General features: G+C 38.7%; 1 long non-coding RNA gene across 1 annotated transcript in view; it reads right to left on the bottom strand.

The window, feature by feature from the left end:
- Positions 1 to 8,432: 8,432 nt before the first annotated feature.
- Positions 8,433 to 26,578, bottom strand: part of LOC144246053 (uncharacterized) — a 60,690-nt gene continuing 42,544 nt past the window's right edge. Inside the window, exons 3-6 of the long non-coding RNA XR_013339704.1 lie at positions 21,024 to 21,121; positions 13,621 to 13,811; positions 12,499 to 12,586; positions 8,433 to 8,634 (exon numbers count right to left, since the gene is read on the bottom strand). This is a non-coding gene — a long non-coding RNA (uncharacterized LOC144246053). The remainder of the gene's footprint in view (positions 8,635 to 12,498; positions 12,587 to 13,620; positions 13,812 to 21,023; positions 21,122 to 26,578) is intronic.

Consider the following 26,578-nt stretch of genomic DNA (forward strand, 5'->3'; position numbering starts at 1 on the left):
GAGTCTTTCTCCCAAAAAATTAGGTTTTTTTTAACATTGTCAATGTTCTGACTCAAAGAAATACTAGAGGAAAACAGTGATCCCTAACTTATATAAAGTGTTTGTGGAGATAAGTTTTGTCTCTCTCCATAAAAATTTGGATTAATCTTCAAGCATGATTCAAAACAAGATCCACAGTTTCTAAATATTTTTTTAATTACAAAATTGTCTATAAATTATCTCAGTTTAGAAAGCAATGTGAAATTCTGCAGAACACAAATTATTTATAAAGGATGCTATGAACTATTAGAAGTGATATTCAACAGCCTCAGACCAGCTAATACGCCATTTGAACAGAAATACTGAAGAGTATCTGGACAGTGATGGATAGGAGGATGTTTTCAATGGATATATTTGAGATGCCCCAACTGAGAAACACTGATGCTAAATTCCAAATACTTCTAATTATTTTCACTTCAGTGTTTTGTTACTAGGCTTCCAAGTAGAAATCCTGAAGTGGCTACAGGGACTCTATCTTCCCTTCCACTTGTAGGTGAAGAGCTCTGTGCACAGCACCAGAGAAACTCCTGTTGCTGGAAATCCTCAGCTGAAAGGTGAGGCTCTTCTTCAAGAGAACAAACCCATGGCAACCTCAGGAAGGGAAAAGCAAGTGCCCACTTCATATCTGTTTTGTAATTACTTTCTTCATTCTACACAAATTAACAACTCTAGAAGACTTCACAGGAAAAAGAAATTATTCTTACAGGATGCTGGAAACTTCTCATGGAAAACTGGCTGAAGATCTGGTGTAAAAAGGCTGTCAGCAGAAATATGCTATTCTGGAAAGGGATGCTAGTTTAGCAATATGCTTTAAAATAAATTAATCACACTTAACATTTCTTCTGCTTTTCCCCATCAGCTAGTTATAAAGAGAACAGCAAAAGAAATAGGCAAACCTATTTGAGAATGTTTCCAGCCTAAAGGAACATGGGTAATAGATGGCTTAAGAGTTTTGCCTGAAGAACAGCTAGGGTAATTTAATAGGATTTCTCTTGACAAAAGTGACCAGATTAAAGGCTAAAAACACATATTTGCAGTTTCTATTTATTTAAGCATCTCACAGGAAGAATGCTAAGATTCAAATACTCAAGGCCTTTAAACAGCAGTGATTGGTAATGAAAGCAGAGATTCATTTGAGAGCCAATGCAACTTATGAGAGTCATAAGAACTACAATAATTCAAAAATCACTCATAAGTATGTGGAGTCTTTTATTTGTATTGCTTAAAAGAGGCTGGCAACTTCCATGTGTTTTGCTTTGGAACATAATTTGAAACAATGATTTGGGTTTGGCACTTACTGATATACCAGCAATTAACAAGTTGTTGAAAACATCACAGTCTTTTGAAGACTATATTGATCCTTGGGGCATTTTCCTGGCTTTACACTACTTGCTTTTCCTTATATTTTAAATTAGCTTCAATTATATGCAGATAATAAAAATATGCCTTTATTTAACTTACCATTGTCAGTTCAACAACTTTTTTTTGTTACATTTGAGCAATTGTTCAGCAGGAAATCAGCCCAGCAATTACATAAAAGAAAAAAAATCCTAATTCTTTCTTTAGGTCTTCTTTACTTTGGGATGTTATCTTCAAAGTCCTTAGATCTTTTTCAAATTCCTTATTATGTATGTCTTTTCTTATACTCTAAAACAACTGCTATACTTAGAGCAGCATAGGGTTCCAGGACCTTGCAGAGGAAACCTGCCCAACAATTTAATTTCTGTCCTATATGCAGGAAGGGAGTCCCTTTTGGGGAGCAGCAGAAAGCACAGTTCAGGCAGAGTTGTTTTAGGTTGCCCCAATAGTAAAAACGCTTGAGGTGCTACTGCAGCCTAATGGGGCTGCTGGTGTGCATTCAGGCAGCCCTACTGAAATGCCTTCCTCATGAAGTGGGTTATTCAGGAGCCAACCTCTGCACTGACTTCGCTTTCTAAATAACTTTAGATTCAATGTCAGGGTCAGAATATAGCTCCTGAATTGCTTCAGGGTGGCAGAGTACCTGGTGATCCTGTGGATGTGCAGCAGTGCTAGGAAAGGGGAATCAATAGATGAAGACCTGGTTATCTGGTCAGGTTTCTTTGCAATGCAAGGTCTCCTCCTTTTACACTAGTGTACTGTAAATTGCCAGGGAATTGCCGGCAAGGATAACAGCATTTTGTCACAGTTGTGATTAAGAGACTGAATCTTTAGTGCCCCTTTAAATTGCCTCTCCTGTTGTCCTAATTCAAGTAGAATTTCATTGTTTTCAATGCATGGGAGGCAGATTCAGAGGGAAACACTAGCAAATTTCACTTCTGTTCCAGAGAGGTATGCAAACAAACAGCAGAAGTGAACTTCTAGAGAAATTATTTTACTGCCTATTAGTGTCTGTCAGTTCTCATAGATCCATCAGGACACATGAGAGCTCCCTTATAAAGTAATTTATGTGCTGTGCTGCAGAACAGCACTTTACTCTTTTGATCTTTGATATTAGGGATAACAAATTTGTAGGCACCTTCAGCTTCCTCAGCACTGCCATGCAATCTAAGCTGTTCTGGTCAGACTGCTGCTTGTTCCATTAGCTCAGTTTTAAGTAATACATGATTATCTCAAGCATAGCCTGGAAGCAGGCAGGACTTTTGAATAACATGATTTGAAAAAAAAGGGGGCTTCATTTCCATTTCTACTTTTGTTTAAGTCCTGGATGCAGCCGGGATAGAGTTAATTTTCATATAGGTAAGAACAGACATAGCACTTTGTAAACATTTTCTCTTGGTTGCTTAAACTTGTTTTTGCAGTTATGCTCCTAAGCAAAATATGGTGGTGGTGAAAGTTGTTTTTTATGGTTTTGATGAAAAATTTGGCATTTGCCCTTCCAAAGCTGAGAAAATGATAGCAGTGCTTTCTCTTACTTTTCAAAGAGAATACAGCAGTCTTATCTGGACCACCTTCATGGTAGCAGTTTAATACTGTGCACCTGAGGTCTTTCTGTACTCCACTACAGAAAGCTATAGTTCCTGTTAAGCAGCTGTACACAAATTTGAAAATACATTCATATTTTTCTATGTGTAAGAGCTCTCTGAAAACCTTATGAGACAACATCACCCCACCTCCTTCACTTTCCTTTACAGATATAAAGGTGCTTATTAAAATGTTGCTAAACTTGCTGTGAAGGAAAGCTCTTAGTTTTGTACAGATCACTTACACAGCAATCTGTCATAGCTGCATGCAAGTTGCATACTGTCTTTCTTGGGACTTGTGGATCTTCTAAAGGAAAAAGGGCTGTGTTTAATAATAGCATTTTCTTAAGGAACATAATGGTTGCTTCTTTGCTATCTTCTCATATGCAGTCAGTGGGGCTTCAAGTGTTCCATATTTTCTCCCTGAAAAAGAAAAAAAAATAAAAGAAAGAAAAAAATAAATAAAAAGAAAGAGCTGAGCTCCTGCTGCACATCTCCAGAGCCCTGTGGGAACAAAGAGCCAGGAGTGATGGGAGGGAGGATGGAAAATCAGTGGGAACAAGCAGGAGACAGTGGGGGAAGGGACCACGGGGCAGTGGGGGAATGGGAGCAGAAAGGAGCCAGATCTGGTAGGCTGAGGAGAAGCCCGGTAGGAGAAACTCCTTTGTTTGCAGGAGAGAACAAAGGGGAAGGGGAAATGATGGAAGAAGCAGAGCTGTCGGGTTGGAAGTTGCTCCTTGTTGTTCCTACCTACTCTCTGTCTGCACCCATGAGGGGAAAAGGAAAACACACAGAGGGAAGTGATTAGCATGTGCAAACATGCTTCTTTTGCTCTGCTTGTGACAATTAACTGTCCATTTTTCCTCTCTTTGTTTGGCACTTTGGACAAAAACAACTAGATACGAAATTGTGAAGTTGAAAATCTAATATGGCAAGGCTATACGAAATACTGACTTCATTGATCTTGACACATTGATATAAATGTAATTTATTAGCAGGCCAGAAGCACTGATTTCTCTTAGACAGGGCTTACTGCTGCAAAGAAAACTAACCTGACCAACAGCAATATGATTTTGCTCTAAATCTAAAATCTAAAACTTAATATTTTTTTGTATCCTGAGAGATTTAGCAGGGAGAAGTTGGCATTAATGTCACAACTTTTGTATTGTTAATATACAAAACTGCTTTGCTTTAGGTTAAAAACTCCTAGTGGAAACCATTTATTTGTAGAAAGAAATGTCAATCCCTGTGAGAAATTAATAAATATACTTACTTATCAAGCAGACTATCTAAAATATCAAAACCAGAGCAATACTCACCTTTTCTAAGTTAACTAATATCAGTTCTTTGCTGTAAGACTGTTTTCCTCTTAGCAATATTACAGCAGAGTAGTCAGCATTTCAATGTAATCTGCACTACAATGCCCTATGTTAATGCAGACAGATACTTCAAAAACAGAACAACATGTTAATTGTCCCTCCCATATAACTCTTGGGCCTAACAATTAGTACCCACTTTTATTAGCAGTTAAGTGCAGAAATATACCATTTAAAAATCTTACAGCCTTTGTTCTGGATTTTAGGTGACTTCCACAAAATTCGTCTTTACTAATTTCTTTTGTAAGATTGCATCTCTGCTGTAAACAGCATTTTTATTCCCTGACTTGTTGCCTGGATAGCAAGGCACAGAAACAGGATACCTTATTTTGCTAAATTTTTTGTTTACTTTTAGTTTTATTTTAGGAGATAAGTGAAAGCTGGAAAACTTTCTTGACTGGTCATGGATGACTTTTTTTTCCAGCTCTTTATCTGCTCTACTTGGAACTCTAAATGTCGTAGTTGGAAATTAAGTTATCTTGGGGGTTAAACTCTTCAGTTATAAAATTGGATTAAATTTCAATTTTTTTATAAAATCTGAAAAAAACCATGGCTCAAAAGAGAGCAAACTCGAGAAGATTCTTCCTCTGAACATGAATTACCAGAATAGCTATGTTCTTGCAAAACAGGCTGACCAATCTAATTTTTGTTCTTTTGTGAATTCTCATTACTGGCTTCACTTTATTTATTATTTCCGTTGCTCTGTTTTAGGACATGCTTTGTTCTGTGCAAGATAAAAAAACAAACAATGATTTCTGGAAGTAAAAAATGAACTTGTCCTATAGATTCATTTCGCTGCAGTGAAGTTACACTGTCCTTACACACTTATCCTCGTCCTTCTAGTAACCAGGGTGTTCAAGCCTTAATCTCTTTTGCTGTGTGATAAATACCCTCCAAAGCCTTGCTTGTGTAGCAGTGGCCACTAAACACTGGCTAGTAATACCTGCTGTGGGGCTTTTTTTGCAACAGTGGAGGGGGAGTTGCTGCCACTTTGACTTTATCTGTGCTTAAATGAACTGAGAGTTGGCCAAAAAGGCTCTTTAGGTACCTGGCTAAATTTGCCTTGCAATTTACAGCTATGACAGGAAAAATATTTTGCTTGTCCCTTTTGTGTTCTAAAGAGTGAGGAAACCAATTTATTAATATGTAAAGGTTGGTGTTTTATCTCACACAAGTCTTTAGTTCTTGCACATTTTCTTCTCCATCACATATTATTAACTTTTACGTTTTCTAAGCTCCTACCTCTCAGTGGATATTTCTGGTTGAAAATAGTGACTCATTTATGAGGGTTTTTTTTCCTTCTCTACTGACCATCTTTGATTCCTTAAAGTGTTCTCATCTCTCCTATTGCAAGAGTTGGTCTCTCTCATACAGCTGAGGGTCTTGTCTCTGCTACCATGGTCTGTTTATTTCCATGAGAGTGTAAAACAGCCCACTCATGCATGAGGTATGAAGACTTCCATAAAATGAAACTAAAAAATCATGTTTTGCAACATACCAAGAACATGAACATACTTCTAAATATGCTTATTTTTACTGTTTCGTGGAAAGGTGAATTTATTGATTTGTACTCAGTTTTGTTGCTGGCACATACTGGTACGTGGAAGGTCTTATACTTTTCCTTCCAATTTAGTTGTGGTACAAAATTTAAAAATCACTGGTATTGTAGTTTTCAGGACTGGAAGTGTGTTATCTCAAATGGAGAAACTCAAATTTCATTACAGCAGTTTAAGCTTTGAGTTGCAGCAATATCAACCATTCTGAAAAATTACTTCAGAGATTTGCTGCAGAAAAAGAAGATTAAAGAGTGGTAAAAAATTTTGTATTCATGTAAGGCCAGGATGATTATTAATACCAAAAATTCCAAGTATTTATAGTAGCGTGTACCTGATGTAGCTTTTGGGGAAGTAATAAAAAGATAATTTCTTGCTTCTATATTTTAGTCATTCCTTTCCAATTTAGGGTATTTTTCTTTATCTGCCTGATTAGTCCAATCAGTAAGTCTTGATTTAGCTACTTAAAGTGAAAAACCAAACAAATTGTCACCATTATGCTGAAGAATTAAGCCATGTAAATTAATAGGATCAGTCAGTCCTGAACAAGAGATATGTCATCATTGTAGTTACACCAGCTTGTTTAAAAATACTTTAGTACTTTGCTACTTAATTAAGAAGGGAGAAAAACACAGTATTTGCAAAAGTAAGCATTCTCACAGAATATGTATAATTTGAATTGGAAAAATCAAAACAAAAAATAATCCAGTTTTAAATTAAATCTGAGTCCCAGTAGTAGTGTTTCTTAAACCAGTCTAAATGTTTGGAGCCAAGTACAACACCTGCCTTGTGGCTGGATTCTACATAAGGATGGTGGCTTATTTCTGATGGGGTTTCCTTGGCTGAACTGCACATCCTGTTTGCCGTGTGATGCAAGGAGGTGCCCCCAGTGGTCAGTGGAGCATTCCTGAGTGAGCGTGGGGTGATGTGGGAGCCTGACAGGGGCTCCCTGTGCTTTTCTTTCTTACCTTTTTTGAGTTACAGCCCCTCCAAGTCAGAAGGATGTAGGTTAACTGAGCTGATCCAGAGCACTTGGTGTCCTTACAACAAATGAAAATAACACCATCAGAGCCAAGAACATCAGTGATTTAGTGAGAGACTTTTTGAGTTTTCAAGTCAAAATTGAGTTTTCCTATTGCCAGACTGAATCCTGAGGGTTTTTTTGTTTTGGTTTTTTTTTTTGGGAAAGATGGAAATATTTTACTCTTGTTTTTTGTTTGGGGCGGGGAAGGGGTGGGTAGGGAATTAGGTGGGGTTTTTTTTCTGTTTGGGTGGGTTTTTTTTCTTGGCTGATTGGTTGGGTGTTTTTTTTTTTTTTTTTTCTTTCCTTGTTTTGGAAGGACAATATATTTCAAAATTCATGAATTCTCATTTTTCATCAGATCTACTCCTGACCAGATTCCCAAAACCTGTGCTTTTAGAGTTCCTAGTACTACATTTTAGGGGAAAAGTATTAATAATTGTATGTGCATGTCTATATACAGCAGTAGAATTAAAGTCTCTGTGTGTTGCTGCATTCAGACTTGAGTACAAAGTCAAATCCAAATCTCCCTTCCAAGTAGACAAAGCTTCCAAACCTTGTTCAAGAGACTTAATGGAACCCAACACAATTGTGTGGAATCAATGAGGAGGAGCAACATACCAGCACTGGATGCTTCAGAGGCACATCCTGAAGAGTCAAAGGTTTATTTCTTGTCAGGCTAAAACACTGGCACCAGATTTCTGCAAGACATTTAAAATACATCTCTGAAAAGGCTCATTATAAACAATTCATTTCATTGACCTAATTTAAATATTTACAGCATAGTGCTATGTTTGCAATACAATTATATTATATATAAGTTTTCTATTGTAATAAATTAATTTCCATCTCTTCTGGTTTTTAGATCATCTCTTCTCTGGTAGGACAGCATCAAACCTTCCTGACCTCAAGCAAAGAGAAACTACTAGTAAAATATTTCTCAGAACACCTAAACAAATTTATCTAAAAAATGAGCTGTGAAAATTTTATTTGCATGTACTGTTGCATTCAAGGAATTTCAAAATCAGTTTCTGTTAAGGATACCAAAGTCAGCACAAATGGCACAAATCCTTGGATAGTAAATATGTGCCTTGCTCTGTTTCTCTTTTTGAAGAAATCTGGCTTCAAAATGACAAAGTTATAGACTTTTGAAAACATGCATCCTGGTTTGCACAGCAGGTTTTTAACATCAGAAGCAAACACCAGGATGTGATGTTCTGAATATTCACTTTCAGTATATTTGAAAACTCACACCTACTTGTATTTGAATGTGTGATTACTTTCAGTACTGCATTGCTCTGAATCAGTTACAAAAAGAAAAGGGCGTTGGAGACCTTACTGTTTATAATAAATCATGTTTCTGCTTTCAGTCAGAGAATGAAAGAATATAGGCATTTTACTCACAGGAACTACTATTACTCTTGGAGACATAAACTTTAGATAGAGCTTCCTTCAAGAAAGGAATGATCTAGGAATATGACCTAGGAAATATGCTGATTCCAACCATTATGTGGAGAAAGTATACTCACATTTCTGTGACCATATTATCTTAATTTCTCAATTCATAGAAAGCTTTGCATGTTTTGGAAGATCTCTTGCAGTGCTGTTCCTAATGCTTCTTTCTGGCCAAAACTGTAATTGTGTTTTCCTCCTCACTTTTTCAGTGACACTTGGTGATTTATGCTGTCTTGGAAACAAATAATCTGCCTTGGGATAAGAGGAAAAGCAAAACTGAGTAATGAGAAACAATTCTGCACTTTCCTAGCAGAATACTGAACACAGCTAAAGGGGATCAAATACAGTCACAATCAATAACATGCTCAGAACTGAACGCATCTTTCAAGCTCTGGCTTGAAACTTCTGTTAGTTACTGGAACTGTTCACCATCTTTTTGCCTAGACCATCGTTTCAGACTGAATTTTGGAATGAATAAGAAAGTACATTTCTGCCAGTTGGCATGGGGAGTGAAGTTCATGGCTAGCTCAGTTCTGAGTTGACCGACTGGAGCCATCATTAAGTGACAGAGGATAGCCAAGATAGAGAAGGTGAGATGCTTAAAGTAGGTGCTTAAAAATAGGTAAGAAATGCTGTCAAAATTAGCTACTATTTTGTGTGTGCTTCCTGTACGAGAGTAACACTTACAGTTAATACATCCATGCATACTGCTTGCTAAGTACATAGTATGAAGAAGTAATTGGAGAAATAATGCAAAAGAAGTTAGTGAAAGAATAGTATTTAAAGGTTTTCTTTCTCAAGAAGAGCCATACATCCCTGAATTCAGTAAGAATGTCCCACAGCCTGAGATTATCACAAGCCATTCATGGGTTTTGCTGGTTTTGATAGTCAGTAAAGTATTAGCTAAATAAAGGAAATATTTATTTATTGCTTTGTTCTATATCTTGAAATAATGGTTCATTAGTCAAATATCTGTCATTGATATATTAAACTAAATCAGAAATTAATTTAAACAAAATTGGCCTGTACTCTCAGATTTTTCCTTTGATTTTCATTTATCTTTTTAGTAGTAAATATTCAGAATCTCTCTTTATGGTGTACTACAGTAAAAAAAGCTTACTGCTCCTGATTTTACTAGAGTTCTGGACTCGTACCTGAAAACTGGTACTCTGTAAAAGTCCTGATATAATTTTCTTGAAAGGTTTATCTGTAGGTATTAGATATCATAAGATATTAAACCACATTTTCAAAGTCTAGAAGATCTAGAAAAAATAAACTATTTTGATAGTTCATACTTGAGAGTACAGCATCTCTAACCTGTAGGGTAACAAAACCATGAAATATACATCCAAAAACTATTTAAAATTTATTACTTTGTGCTTGTTGCCAATTTCTTTGAATTCATTTTCTTTCAATAAAAGTCATGCAGAGCAGGGAGAGGTTGAAAATAGATGTGAACTCCTACCCCTCCAATCTTCTGAGCAGATTTCCCACTGATCTACCAGAAGCTTACTTTTTCAAATAATTTTTAAAATAAGAATTTTGGTTAGAGTTAGCTCTATCCTAAAAAAGTGCACCTCTGCATACTAGGGCTGTTATAGTTCTCTCCTAGAATTACAAACAATCTCCAGTTTTTCTGGAGGACTGAGAGTCTTTTTTCATAAAAGCAAGTACTTCATCAGAGCTGAGGTACAGGAACAGGTTTTGTGTCACAGGGAAGAACACGTGGGTCAGGGTAAATTTTAAATAGCTCAGCTTTCTACCTAAAATGAAGCCTCACTGTAACTTTGCCCTTGAGATCATTAGCACACGTGAGAAACCCACCAAAACACTGAGGCTGCTCTCTCCAGGAGCCAGCTGAACTCCTAAAGGCTTCAGTGAAGCTTAAGCTCAAGTTTGCAAGGAGGTCCATCAGCTTTCTAACCAAGACTGGGCTTCTGCAAGGAGAGAACTTCCTTTAACAACAAATACCAGTCACCACTCTGATCCTCCAGCTCACATGCTTAGAACAGGATTCATTACGTTTCTGTTGTATTGCTCTCATAGCTGGAAAAAGGACTTTGAAATGGGAAAACAGTGATCTGGTCTTAAGGCAGCTGGGATTTTCTTTATGTTGATCTGGTTCTCTGTCCCTAAGGCCTTTTGGTCCAACAGAAATGTATTCATTCAAGTAACACAGAACGTGAAATGAAGTGGATTTATAACCTTCCTTTGCCAAAATTTGTCTAGCCTGTTTCTTTTTTTGAGAACATGGGAGTGCTAGCGCATGTTAATGATTTTTAATATTTGGGACTTTTTTTCCCATTGTTTTAGTAGTCAATAATTATGAATAACACCCTGCCATCATTTTGCAAATGGAGAAACAAAAACAAATACTTGTAAATCAAAGTTAGTATAATAACATATTTTAAAATTGCATGTAAATCTGTTAAATAGTGGATCTACTTGCTCTTTTAGACAGATTTCAGAAGACCTGAATATATCTTAATACAATATTAAATATGTTCATACATAATAAAAGTAATTAAGCTCCTGGAAAATGTCATAGTAAGAATGTAAATAAAAAAGGTGCCTTTCATGTTGAAAATATTTCTTCTTTTACAGGCTTTATGCTGTAAGTAAAAAAAAAAAAAGAAAAAAAATTAGACACTGTGACTATTATAAACTGAGCTTACCCAAAGGAAATTTCATATTTAAATCAGGAGATAAACATTGTCTGTATAATACTGTGTAACACTGGACATTTAATGACCTCCTGAAATTCCTATTCACTCAATTAATTAGATGAAGTATTGCATTGGACTCAGAAGTGCAATGACAAAAAAAGATCCAATGTAAAAAAAAAAAAAATATTTAATTACAGTTTTTTACCATATTGGAATAGCTGTAGAGAGATGCAATTTTCTTTATAAAATACAGGGTTTATACTATACATCTGCAAATAGATAGCTTTTAACTTCCCCTATTCTGCTGACTGGTCCAGAAAGCAATCATGACTCCGCTTTTCATTATTTTACTGTGTGACAGCATCCCTCATGCATGAAATGTATATTTACATGTAATTTACAATAAATAAATTGTCATTATTTGTCATTAAAAGTTGAGTAGCAACTTTTAATCTCAAACTTTAATTTTTGTTTATATCCATGATGGCAAATTCATTGAGGTCTTTATTTTGCTTTTCTGTGTGAATTCAATAGCTTAAATTATTTACCTCCTCAAGGAAGCAAATCTAGCAAAAAAACCCAAAAACGGTAAAAAGGTTATTTTATTTCTAATGAGAGTTATTTGATCTCTAAAATTCTTGAGTGGCTTCAGGACCTTCTGTAAGCTAAGGCTCTGGAGCTGAGCTTCAGAAGACTTCAGGAATCTTTCTTAATGTAGGGTCCACTTTCAATTTATAAAATACCGGTGGTGGGGGTGACTCATTCTAAATCACTTCCAGCATTTTGTGTTCCACTTGAGTGAGACCCAAGCAATGGGTAGGATTGCAGAGAACGAAACGGGAGCAGGGCCATATGCTTGGCAGGCTGCTCAGCCGCACATTTTGGAAAGCAGCTGATACAGCACTGTGGGCGATGTATTTTTCTGCCCCATACGTAGCACTAGTTACAAGTTAGAGTGAGCTAAACTCCTGAAACAGCAAATCAGGCAGAATCGGACAAGAATCAGACAGAACAGTGTAGCCTAGTGGCATCTTTGGAAACAATCTGAGAAAGTAGTAGGCTGATAAATGTAAAATAATGATTAGGAACAGATGTGACATCCTTTGGCACTGACCCCCCAGTATGCCTGCGCCTACGTGGAGTCCTGGGGACTTTGGTGACTTGTTTATGCAGAGCTCCTTGCAGAGCCCGGTAGCAATAATTCCCTGCAATGAAGAATGACAGCAAGGGAAAGTGCAGCTTAGCTTTCATCTGGGACGTCTGTCCTCAGGACTTTTGGAGCTGTATTTGTTAAGTGGCACATCATATCCTCGTGTAGCACCTACAGATTTAAACACATCCAGTGCGTACATACACACAGTACCAGTTTCTCCGAGTATATGTGAATCTGCTCATGTGCACCGCGTCTTTGGCTGACTGGGATTTAAAGAGCAAATACTCACATACCTGCTTAACTGGAATATTTGTCCCTTTGAATCCAATTTTTCAAAGGACCGCCAAAATCCTCCCACACTTCGCGAAATTAATTTGGTGTCTGCAGTAATAGAGCATGCCCACAATTACTAGAAATGCCTCTGCTTTTTCATAATTTGGTCCTTTACGCCTCTGGGAAAAACAAAACAAAACAAAAACCCAAAAAAAACCCCCAAAAAACCCCAAAACAAAACAAAACAAAACAAAACCACAAAAAAACCCCCCCAAAACCCCAAAAACAAACAAAAAAACCCCCAACCCCCCCCCCCCCAAAAAAAGAAACCACACAAACCCAAAACCTAAGGTGGAGAAGACCAGGGCTCCTGGGAGATGCGGGGTTAACACAAGCCGGCTTTGCTGCCAGGAGGAGGAAATGGCTCACTGCCGCAGCCAATTTGCCTAATTGATTGGAAGGCTGATTGCAGCGGCGCAGGAGGGGATGGACAGCCGGGGGCTGTGCGTGCACAGAGCCCTCCGCAGCCGTGGGGGCTCCTGCGCTGGGATCATTCCCACCATCCATCCATTCCCTGCGTGGCACCGCGCCCGTCTCCAGCGTGTCCCCGGGCACAAACCCGCCTGGCCCGGCGGGCGCAGAGCCCAGCTCTGCGGCACAAATCTTGTTTTGCCCACCCTGGAATCAGCTGGGGCTTTGCTTCTGTTCCTGCTCCGTCGCTGCTCCGAGCCAGGACCAGAAATGCCCGAGTGACAAGCAGCCCCAGGGCTGGCCCCGCAGCGGCTGCGTGGTTCCCTAATCCTCTCCCTCGGGATGCTGCCCTGGCACTTCCCAGTACAGTAACCCAGCCCCTCGTCTGGGCTCTTTCAGTTTGGCTTCATTACTATTACCATGATAAAGACCAGCTTCTTCCTTTTTTTTTTTTTTTTTTTTTTCCTGACTTCCCTTTTCAAGTCTCTACTTGCTCTTGACTTTTCTGAATTTCTCTTTGAAACCTTGACACTTTGGTCGTTCTCCCAGACAGATCTAATTACAAGAGTTCACAAATAAACCTTGGGATTTTTTGTTGGGCTGGGAGGTAAGGGGGTCAGGAGAAAGCATGGATAACAGAGATGCTGTGAAGATTTGCTGGGAGAACTCACCACCTCCTAAGGCTCTTCAGGTCTTCTCTGAGGGCCCAGAAAGTTGCACCTGTGGGACATAATCCCACATCCATAGCATAAAACAGAAATACCAAAGCATGAGCCAAACAGGATAAATAGGAATTGGAGAATGACAAATCTTCCAGTGTGCAATACTCTGACTTCTTCCAATGAGACTTCACCATTCATACCTTGAGAAAACAAGTGATAACAGATTAAATTTCAAAAAGAGAAAAAACCTATGTTGAAGGCTCATTCAATGCATCACACTGTGAAACAGCCTGGTGGCTTACAGTCTGCTACAGCACTCATTTGGTGCTGTTGAAAATGCCTTTTAATTTTTCCCCCCATATCTCTAGGATTCACTGGAATTCCTGGGCAGTTCCCAAGCCTCAAACCAACCTACTCTCCTTAACTTACAGAAATTACTGATGCCCGTGTTGCTAAGCCTGACAGGTACCAAAAGAATAACATATGTATTTCTGGAGCCATTTATGAAACGTTCTCTCTCTGATCCAGACACTACAAAACTCGGGTCTCCTTTCCTGAGAACAGCACCATGTCAGTCATGGTTCACCTGGGGGTGCTTTACAGAGAATTCTCATTTATGTCAGTACAACAAACAGCAATCAGCTAGAGAGGGCAACACAGCCATCATCAAAACTCAGTGTAAAAAGGAGAAGCTATGTTAGGGGTTAGACTTCTACCCTGCCAGCATTCAGAAATCACCTGGAACAAAGACACATGGGAAAACTGAACCTAGCCTCATCAGAATAATTATTTCTCTTATCACCAATTCAATATTTGGTTCTGTCACTAGAGGTGCTAATACATTATCAGGAAGTCAGGCTGTATTTCTATCTGGGAGATAGACGTTGTTTCTTTTTCTCCTATTGCTTCCCAACTTCTTTTTTTTTTCCAGGCTGTAAGTACTTGTACATCCATACATTTCATCAGTGAGGCTCCTGATTTAGTATTCAGAGGACTGCTGTTAGAACCACTAGACACAGCTTTAATCCTTTTGACAAACTCTTTTTGAATTCCTCCTGTATTAATCTCAGAGTCCACCATACATCATACAGCGAGGGAGTAGTGGATAATTTTATTAAACCTGTGGATGACACCAGGTGGGAAGAGACTACCACTACCAGGAAGCTGGGTTTAGAATGCAGAGTGATTTGGACAAATTGAAAGCATGGTCTGAAGCAGCAGCAGCACAGACAAATGCAAGACAGTGCACACAGGCAAGAATAATGCACTACATGAAGGCAGGCTGCCAAGCAGCTGCTTAGAGCGTGAGATGAAAGCTGAGTAACTACCAAGAATTGCAAGCTTTGCAAACCCAAACACTACAAGAGGAATCAGAAGCATAAATCCAGGCTGGAAATCACAAAAGATAATAATCCAGTCATTATGCTGTGTTACATCTTTGATGCAGTGCCACATCCAGGTGTGTGTGAGCTGCTTCAAGAGGGACAGTGAACAGCTGGAGAGAACAATGAAGGTCAACAGAAGTTCAGAAATGCAAGTAATGAAAATGGTGACAGCTTAAAAAAAAAAGGACTGAAGAAATTATGATCTGTTAAGCCTATGTAAAGGAATTGACAGGTTTTTTCCCATATTTATTTAGTTACTGGGGAATAATAATTTAAAAAAAAATTTAAAAAAGAGGAATGGCTCTAGTTGCAGGAAGAAGGTTAAGGTTCCAGGACCAAGTTTGACAGGGAAAGAAGGTCCCTGAGAAAAAGTTATATAAACATCTATTAATGATGAGTGAGTATTGTCTGAGGATGCACTGGGAAGACGAGTGGTTTAGATTACCTTTCTTTAAAAGAAAAGAACCTTCCATTTCTATAATTCCAATAACCTAATAAAACTTTATAGTTCCAATAACCTAAAACTTTGCAGTCAACAAAATTTTCCAAGACCCATACCCTTAAAAAAATGTACAGGTTTTGACAAGAATCTCATAAAAATAAACCAAAGCATTTATGAGCTATGCTATTGATTCACCTGTATTTTATCATCCTCTACAAAAAGCTGCTATCTGCTTGTATTTTATTGTAATATATTGTGAAAAAAAAAAATTGTCCTGTGCTTAACTAAACAGAGAGTGCAACAAGTAATAAACTGTAGACAGACTTTTTTAAGGCCATTATTCCATAGAAGTTGCTTCTGAAAACACCATGAAGTCTATCTACACTAACTGATCTTAAAAAATTAAATCAACACTCCTAAATTGGGAATGATTTCAGATAAAGAAAACCATCAATCTGCACACTCCCTAGTATGCTTTTCTGTGAGTTTTTATGTCCAGAGATGTCAAAAAAAAAAAAAAAAACCAACAAGGAATGACAGAGTGATTTATTACACTAGAGTATATACTAGACTACTAAAAATAGATTATGTAGAAATAAATTAAATAATATCTTACACTAATTTACATCAGTGTTTTTCTTTACCTATCAAATTATGTATTTCAACTACAGTTTATCAACATGAATTTAAGTATTCTTTTTAATTTTCTACTTAGAAATATTGTATAGAAAAATCACATGAGAAAAATTACTTCATGTTCCAACAATTTTTCTTTAAATTATGCAAATCACTTGTGTATAACACAATTCAGTTTGGTGTCCCCTTTTTCCCTTTTTTGAAGCTTTTAAAACACACTGATACACCAGACCACACTGAACTCCTGTATAAAGCTAAATTTCTACCCAAATTTGGTGGTGAATTTATAGTAATATCCAATGTTACCTTTTTTTTTGCTTTCAAGCAGAGAAGAGATTCAAGACTACTGCATTTTCAATGCACAATGAAGTTTTATGTAATTGATATTACATCTTTGGACTTTATTGTGAAACACTCTGCACTTTACAGCAGGCCAGCAGATAATTCTGTTCATTTTTTTTCCCTGTTCACTGTGAAAGATTTTTTTGTATAACCAGTAAATTCCCAAATTAATTTTCTGAGGCTTGAGCAATACTCACTGAACTTGTTCAGGATTGGATTGTATCACCCTTTCATCACCCCGTAGAAATTCTCTGCCTGGTAGATAGCTCATTCACTTCTGAATTATTAGAGTTTTATCTTTGGATCTGACCCTAACATATAAACATATAAATATCAAAATATTTACTCTTATGCCTTGTAAATTAAATGCGTATAGTTCCTATATGGACTACAACAGCAGTTTGCATTTTCTCCCCGAGCACATTTTAACATGCATAGACAGGAGTAGGGACATACTAGTTCAAAGTGAACTTTTGGCCTCTTGGGGGCACAGGAAAGTTTGTTTCCTGAAGCAACTGCAATTTCTTTACAGGATCCCTCCAATTCAGCTTTCAGCTAGAGTAGTACAAATCAAAAGCAACCCCCTGGTACTAGAATGGATACTGAGCAAAAGTTAACACTATATACATATTAAAAAAAAAAAAAAAAAAAAAAAAAAAAAAAAAATCACTCTCCTGTGTGTGCTTGTGTGTGCTGGAGGTGTGTCCTGGTTGCTATGGAAGTGGTAATCATCAATTTCCTGGCTAGTAGATCCAAGTACCCTTCAACATAGTTTTAATGTTGTTTTTCACACTTGCAAAAGATACAGATTTTGGCTGTAGTTCAGGCTTTCCCAAGTGAAATGAACTCTTTTCCCTGACATTATGCTAGGATGTTTAACTTAACAACACAGAACAAAATGAAACAAAACAGAAGAATAAACCAACCCCAAACAACCAAAAAAAGGGAGGAAAAATAAGTTTAAAAAGTAATAGTTGTGCTGAAACCCTTGCAATATTACCTTCAACATTTCCAACAACCCCCTGCCAGTATCCATTCAAACCAGTGGCTCAGTGTACCTGAGACAGCTAATTAAAAAAGGAAGTGGTCAAAGTCATGCTTTTTGTTTTTCTTTTTTTTTTTTTGGTAAACTTCAAAGGTGATCCCTCTCCTTCCTCCTCTTTACATTTTACTGTCTGGCTTTCTGCCCATCCTGCAGCTGTTGGCTGAGCCTGTCTTTCATGGCGTCAAAGCTGCCTCCTCACGCTCCATAAAGCTACAGCAGAGATCGTGATCCGCAGGTGTGGAAAAGCCAGAAGTGCAAGATGGGCCCGTTAATGATTTTTCTGGCACCCCATGCTGAGCTGCTGAAAAAAAAAAAAAAAAGAGAGCAACTCGCAGAAGGCAAGGGACTCTTTGTTTGAGATTGTATTACTTCTCCCACAGTAAAGGTGTTGGGTTTTCACTTTAAGGGCTGTTTACAGAAATGATTCACCTCTTATACAGCTTTTAAAAAATGCTTTGAGGCTTTAATTGGACGCAGGATTTACATCACACCAGTATGAAAACTCTTACTTTTCATTTAAGCCCCCATTAAATCATTCAATGATCTTACTCGGTGATGAGCAGCCACCTCCCATTGTGTGGACTTCACAGAGGAAAACAAAAATCAATCACTAGGGATATATTTATGTCATAACTTTCATCTGGAAGTTTCTGCACCCATTTACATTTGGGCAATGAAGGTAGAGGGAACCAACTGCTGGGGGAGAAAAAGAACAAAACAGGAAAAAACAATGATTTGCTGTTGTTCTTGAAATAATTAAACACTAATTAACTATGTCTAAAATTCTTATCTTATAAAAGTCACTTAAAACTCTGCTTTATTTTAAATGGTCCTTGAGCTGTGAACTAGGCCTAAAGAATAACTTTTAGCAACTCCAGCTCAAGATTTTTAGAAATAGTGCCAGAAATTAATAACCTACAGGAACCATTTTCCAGAACACACAAGTGACACATGATATTCTCCACCACTCAGAATCAATGGGATTTGAATTTTCTGATCATCCAAACACCAAGGCATGGCCTGGATTTCACAAAATATTTAGTGTCCAACTTCAACTAGTGTCCCTATCTCCCTCTAGGAGAGAGAGCCTGAACAGCTGCTTGTGGGCTTTAAATATGTCCCTGAGCCCATAATTAGGTGTGGGATACCCGCACTTCTGCAACCACTAGGTCCTAGGTTCCCTACCACCCCAACTTTAGGCATTTCTATTTTAACCTTGGGCCTTTATACCAAAGTTTTAAAGCTGGGCAGCATTTTGGTGTAAAAAAGAGTGAGCAAATAAGGACAGAGAGAAGCAGCAAGTGAGGAACATATTGCATTGCAAAGGAATGGGAGGTTTGAAAGGAATTAGTGAGTCAGAAAAGAGCCAGCTGCACTGTCATCTCTGCTGTTTGCTCATACTGCAAAAGTTTAGAGAGGGAGGGATTTTTCTACACAGAGGTACTGGGCATTACCCAAATCTCAAAAGTGCAAGTTCAGTTCTGCAGCTGATTATCCATGTAGACATATGCCGTGGTTTAACCCCAGCCAGCCAGCAGCCAAACCCCAGCCAGCCACTCGTTCTCTCTCCCACCAGCAGGATCAGGGAGAGAATCAGAAGGGTAAAAGATAGAAAACTCATGGGTTAAGACAAAGGCAGTTTAATAGGGAAAGGACAAGCCACACAAACAAGCAAAGCAAAACGGCACTCAGCCGTCTCCAGGACAGCAGGGCCCCATCACATGCAATGGCTACTTGGGAAGATAAAGGGCATCACTCCAAACATCCCCCATGTCCTTCTCCTACTTTTTACACTGAGCACAATGTCATATGGTCTGGAATGTCCCCTTGCTCAGTTTGGGTCACCTGTCCTGGCTGTGTCTCCTTCCAGCCTCCCATTCACCCCCAACTTCCTCATCAGTGTGGCAGTACAAAAAGTAGAAAAGCCTTTGGCTCTGTGCAAGCCTTACTCAGCAATGAAAGAAATAGCTCAATATTATCAACCCTGTTTTCAGCACAAATCCAAAACATAGCCCCATACCAGCCACTGTGAAGAAAGTTAACTCTACCCCAGCCAAAACCAGCATAACCTATATGATGGATGTACCCCCTCTGACAAGCAGCTGTAGATGACTTTCAAGCTCCTGATCTGCTCACATATTTTTTTTCCCCCAATACTTTTATTTTCACAAGCAACTACTTCTGATGCAGCAATTCCTAGGAACTCAAAGCAGGACTGGGAGCAGTCGCAAACCTGAAGTCAAGCAGTGCCAACCATAAATGAGCTGAATCCAGGTGCATGATGCTTCTGAGACTGCTTCAGCAGCTGGTTGTGCCACTCAGTGGCTTATGAAGTTCTGGGGTAGCTGGACATCTCTTCAAGAGAGACCAGTGGGAACCAAAATGGACTTCATTGTCTGCAACAGTGAAAAATGCAGTGTGGTCTTCTCCAGCTCGAAGTCAGAGCTGGCATGGCATGGCTTTGCTGACAAACAAATGAACTGAGCACCCTTTCTAAAGCCATCAGGGAATGATATGCATGGATTTCATGCTGCTCCTAAATTCAGCTCTGTTAACAGAATTCTAAGAGAGCTCAGTACATGTAAGATGCTGTCTCTCCTATTTTCCAGTAACTGCTGGGGAACCAGTGCCAGGACCTTCAGTATGGAAATATAGCAAAAACTGCCCAAGCCAGGATTTGACAAAGATGGTCTGTAACCTAAAACAACAACAAAAGCTCAAAAACCTAACTCAGGAGCAGAACTGTCAGAGTATTCACATGAAGCAAGGAAATAGGGAAAGAGATATAGAGGAGGTAACCACCCTCCATATTTTTACTAGAAACTTATTTCCCAGCTGTCAGAAGGAAGAGTAAGGTGAGCTCGTGAATAATTGCTTTTGCAGCTTCCCTTGACCGCCAGACTAATCTTCAGCTATCCATCCTGCAGCAGGCTGTAATAACCTCCCCACTGTGTCACCAGATAGATTTTTACAGCAAAGCACAAGAAACAAAATAGTTTTTAAAACCAAACCATCTCCATAGCCTTTGTGCTGCACTCATAAGTTCATAACATGAACTGGCCTTTCTCCTTATGTTTATGATGCCACAAAATCTCTTCCCAACTACATGTATCATAGTTCATAACAACTGCTCTCCTATCAGCTTTTCAAGAAGGAAGCTCTAACTTTGCAGCTCTGGAGGGTTATGACCCAGGGCTTCCACAAGAAAATAAATTTTTTTAAAGGGATATTAGAAACTGAAAAGCTGAGGGGGACTGGACGTGGTGGGGGAGGCAGGGGAGATGTTGCAGAGTACTGTACTGGTAAATTATCTGCTGTGCCACAGGACTCCTCTTTAGCCATGTGCATGCTATAGAGTCTTTGCACCACAATGCTTTTCTCTGGTGATGATGGCAGTAACATAATAATGACTCTGTAGAAATGACTACCAAATGCAGTTCTGATAAGGCCAATGGAAAAAGCTGCTGAAAAATACAGCTTTAATTTCATACACTCAGCTTAGTAATTATAGAGAAAAATTCAGCTGAAAGAAGCCAGCAGAGGCTGGGGTTTTCACACTTACCATAGGAAATATTTGTTCAGTTTCTTTTTGGGGCTTTGTGCGTTTATGAGAGTGAGGTGGCTGTTGGCAGGGTGCTGATCCCACTAGTTTGGTGGATGCTGTGGGCAGAAGAAAGAAAACAAAGTCAGAAGGATGCATTTCCTAAATAGAATATTCAACTCATGATAGTTTATTTGCCCCTTGATATGCCATCCTAAATTCACCCTCTCCTGGAAAAAAATAACTAACATAAAATGCAGGAATGTTTTAGAGATCATGTTTTTCTTATTGACACCAGTCTCCATTTCTTTGAAAGAAAAAAGGCTTCTGAAGAGGACCACATTATGTTTTTTCCATACTTCATTCTCTTCATATTCCTATATATTTTCTTTCCATCAGGCTGTATTCTTCAATGGAAGTAGAGATTAAATTATTTAGTATCAGCAAGACAAACAGGTATAGTTTTACAAGGGGATATCTGAAGTAGCTCTTCCATGTTATGTCTCAGTCAAAACAAGTGGAAATTACCAGCTAAAAGAAGTCCTGTCCCCTCCTCCTAGTATTTGCATAGCTATGTAATCAGCCATATCAAGAAAGCATCCCTAAACTAACTTGAAGAAGAACTAGAGAGTGGAATGGGGAGATGATTTTCCTCCAGATCAGAACCAAGATCTACCTCTCAACACTGGGGCCATGAGATCCAGCAGGAGCACAAGCAGGGATGAGCTGGAGTTGACACAGCACACTTACATCAATCCAAAATTATTGCAAAACTAAAGTCCTGGCAGTTCACAGTTAAGAGTAAAGACACACACACCTCCCACCCCCGCCCCCCCAAAAAAAACCCCAAAAAACAAAAAACAAACAAAAAAAAAACCCCAAAAAACAAAAAAAAACCACACAAAAAAAAAGAGCACTTTTTTTTCCCTTTTGTTTGAGCTCTGTGGGCTGGCTCACTCTGGTGTCAGAGAAGCACTAGCAGGAGACCAGGGACAGGACAGGGAGGGGAGCTGACTTAGCAGTAGCTGTTATGTCAGCTTAGCAGTAGCACCAACCCATCATTTAGAGTTTCTGTGGCAAGATGATAATTAGCAAGAATAAAACTTGAAAACTCTTGAAATTATCTTATCTCTTTTTATTGCTGGCAAAAAAAAATTACAGTGGTTCCTTCTGAGATCTATCATAAAAGGCAGTTATACATGACAATACAAAATCTGTCTCAGAGACCAAGGACTGAAACAGACTTAAAGATTTGTTCAGGCCACATAATCCATCTTTCAACACAAAAAGAGGGGATGGAGAGGACTCTATTAAGTTTCACACAAAGGCTGTTCTGATGAATTCTCAAACACAGTGATTTTACTTCAAGCTGTTATTATACTTCCATGAGACCTAGAGAAGTGCAATTACTTTGGTTCACTGTTTGCTCCCGTATCTTCCTCTGTTTGCCCCAAACCACTGGCGATGAAGCAGCTCCCAGGAGCAGTGCACAGGCTGTACTGCACTGGTGTTTCAGAAATGCCTGGGTCTGGCTGTGATGGAAGCAGCCTAAGTGTAAGGTATTTACACATTTTCATTTCCAGGCATGAGCCAGAGGTGCAAAGGTTCACAACTGAGGCAGCAAAGGAGAGCTCAGCCATGAGGTAGGCTCGACTGGATCCACTGATGGCAAATTTCACACAAAAGTTCACGTCAATGCCTCAGTCAATTTTGAGATTCTTAGGTGAAAGAGTTTATGACAATGATCTACTGAACAAAAACAATGAATGCCATGAGCAGATTATCATTATTTGACAGATTATGTTGGCAATAACAACTGTGTGGATGTGATATGCTTGAAATTTTTAATGGATCCGATTTAAAATTTCCCCATGAGATTTTGTACTTGGCAGCATAGGAGGATTCAGAATTGAGACAGGTCAAATTCAACTAAAAAAGATCATGAGCAAACACCAACATGATCTAGATTTGAAGTTGAGCCAGAAGTTTCATGAGAAACCCCCAGAGATCCCTTGCAACTACTCTTTTCAATGTCTTTAAGTGCTTATAGCAGAAGATTTGATCCTGTAACAGAGGCATCCTGCTTCACTTGAGTACTTAACCAAGAGCACTTACAAGTACTAACAGCCATGGTCATTAAGCAAAACACCTCTCTGGACTCTCTGCTTTGGCCAAATATCAGTCACTGTCCTGTGAGTGAAATATAATGGACTCTTGAACAGGAGACAGGGTCAATAATAATTTAGGCCCTCCTGGACTTAAAATATAAATACAGGATTATATGAAGAGATGTCAGGGAGAAAACACTCTTTGAAGCTTAGTTAGCATTCTTCAAACTACAAGATTATTAATCTTAGCCTGGAGAACAGTTTGTGTACTTCAGGGATCATCTCCTTTTTGCAGCTGGTCTAATTTAAGAAGCCTACAAACAATCTTGTCTGTGTCTGTCTGACCACACAATTTGACACAAACTGCAACTGAGAGGGAAAGTAACTGCAAACATCCCAGTTACAGCAGGAAGATTAGGCAGGAGGCCAGCTGAGCAAAGAGAGAAGGCAGCAGAGCAGCCTCCTGGACCTGGTGCCAGAGGTTACTTGGTAAACAAAGTCCTTGTAGCTCTTCTCCCGCAGAAACGCTGCAAACAAGTTAAAGCAAGGAAAGGGAATTATTTCCACCAACTTCCACAAGTGTGTGCACCCCATAGTTCTTTGTCAGGTGCACATTAATTTTGAAAAAATAAAATTTAAGGAAGGATAAGTCTCAGAGCAAAGATATTCACCATAACTTCCCTAGTCTTTTTTAATATGTTAAACATAGGAGCTCTACTTTAATTTCAGTCCTGGGGAGAAGAAAAAACATAAAGAGGAAAAGAAAAAGAAAATACCTTGCCACGGTGCTTAACTATCATGGTCTAAAATAAAAGAAAATTGCTAAGTTCTTGTAAGACAAGTAACACTTCCATTTCCCGCATGAAAAAAACAGGGAGGGGAAAGAAATCCAAAGAGGGAAAGGATCAGGCATTCAGCCTAGCCTTCTGACACTGAGAATCAGTTCTTTTTGCTGTTTGCTGCATGTTCCTGAAAGTCAATGCAGATCCTGACTTCTTGCCTTAGATCTGTTTCAGGAGAGATTTTGCACCCATCAGGCAAAGTGTGCCAGCACTGGAGTGAGCAGTGTTAGCGGGTGTTAGCTGCAGCACTCTGATACATCCCTGAGAACTAGCAGATCATTAGGGATATATTCACAATAGCATGTGGGGGTCTTAGGTCCATGGCAGACAAAACTGAGGATGCTTTCAAGGAGGAATTAAAAAGACTTTAACAACTTTTAATAACTGTTCATTTAAATGTCCTTTGTCCATATGACTTCAGCACTACCTTTGAAATTTTAAAAAAAGTTTTGGTAAAGCAATTCTGTATGCTCTTCTGTTAAAAAAAAAACAAGACAAAAAAAAAAAACAACCACCAAACCCATATAAAAAAAACTAAAAAAAACCCAAAAAAACCCCAAAAAAAACCAAAACCAAAACAACAACAACAAAAAAAAACACCACAAAACACCCAAACACACCCTTTCCTCAAAACTGAGGTATTTTTTCAAATGTGCTCTGGAAGAGAAATTAACAGGAAATATATATATCACAGTGCAATACCCACTACAACAAAATCTGAGTCTCTGCACTTTTGGGCAGTTATTGCCAATCCCTGAATTAGCCACAGTTTACACCTACTTGCACTGATACAAATTACAACACAAGAGCAAATAGATAGAAAACAAGTTTGCAAAGTCTAGCCTCAGCCAAACACGCATGGAATTATCCCACAGAACAAAATATCTATTTCACTATGTCTGATTTATTGTATACTACAATAACACTAGCAAGTTATGTGGACTTACATGTAAAAAATGACATATTTTATTTGGATTTGAAAGAGATATCATACTGACCAATATACATCATTGGAACACCCCTGCTCACATGCTACATTCTGAACACATTTTAAAATAAATTAGGGTTTGTTCTTTGGCACAGCTGTCACAGGACCTGCTTCCCCAGCAGCCACCTTGATGAAAAAAACAGTGAGAGTTCACACTCACCAAAGACTTGTCAGCACAAGGCATCTCAGTTGCTGGAGAGCACTTCCAATTCCCACAGGCAGGTATCTGTCCCGTGACACAGCTTCAAGGGCACACCACAGGCAGCTATGAAATTAAATATTAAGATCCCTGATGACACTGGCACACAACCTCAGCCGTTATTATTTGTAAATATGGCCGAACAACCCCAGGTTTTTGAAGAGAGAAGTGATACTGTGGCTTACTGTGAGTTTGTTGAAAAGCTCGAAGATCTGTGGTGCTTCCAGCCTTCCTTATCTATGCTGCTAAAAATGAGCTGACACAGATCTTGCTACACATCAATCACCCTGCTGGGATGTCAAGACACCACCAATATCATATCTGAGACTACTCCACTCATGAAAGGATTTGTGCTTAAGAACTCTAGATGTTTTCCTGATTATCAAGTTTCACTCCAGAGGTAACTGGAAATGTTTCATTTGAAATAAATTCCTAAGGGACAGTCTTATAGAGCATCTATTCAGCTTATCTACCTGTATCCACTCTGTGTAAAGAAGCTTATTCCTTAGCACTGCCAAGTGTGTGAAAGGAAAAGCCCCTGTCAGAATAGTCATCTATTTAAAATACACCATCAGTTTTGCACCAGTTTCTACATAGAATGTTTCCCACCCAAAATCTACCTACATAATAACCAGAACACCACTACTGTGGGGTCCCCCTCAAGTATTTTTACAAAGAACACATTAAGTTCCTAGTGAAGGATAAAAATTAATTTAAAATTCATGCCTTGTCTCTGATACGGGGAAAAAACCGAGTAAGTCTCTGCTGAAATACTGTTTTGTTTTAGGATGAACTACCTTAAATGTTCCAAGAAAAGGATGATATTTTTTTAAATTCTTAAACTCCAAACTCTGTTTTTAGAGATTTATCTTATACACCTGCTTCTCATTCCTAAAAATTATATATAGTACCTGATTTTTTACATAGATTCTCTGGCATCTCCCACTCCATATCCAACTCTATTTGCTGCCAAAGTTAAGAGGAACTTTAGAATGAAATTAATGTTAACACATATAACTTCAGAAAGCAGAATTTCACATTAATTTCAGCTGCTGTGTATAGAGCTAAAACAAGAGCAGCTGGTGCTCAGGAGGTTCTGATTTGGGAGTTGTGGATGCCAGAGGAAGGTGGACTGGACAGAGAAGGAAGTTTGTTTATATGACTGATGCCAATTTCTTGCCTATCAGGACCTGCTTTTCTGAAATTTCTTTACCAAGAAGTAGAATAATTTTGGTGTGGGTCCTCATAAAATGCAGTTCCTCAAAATTCCACATCAAGAGGCACAGTCTCTCCTCCTGTCCCTGCACTGGGGGCCAGGATCACTACCCAGAGCCCTGCTTCTCCTAAGCCAGGTGCAGTTCAGCCATGCCTGGGAGGAGGAAAGGCCAGGGTCTCTTTCAGGACATCTCAGGGCACACATAAAGTGTGCTCTGGGAAAG

Source organism: Lonchura striata, chromosome 3 (assembly GCF_046129695.1).
Source record: "Lonchura striata isolate bLonStr1 chromosome 3, bLonStr1.mat, whole genome shotgun sequence".
NCBI classification, from domain to species: domain Eukaryota; kingdom Metazoa; phylum Chordata; class Aves; order Passeriformes; family Estrildidae; genus Lonchura; species Lonchura striata.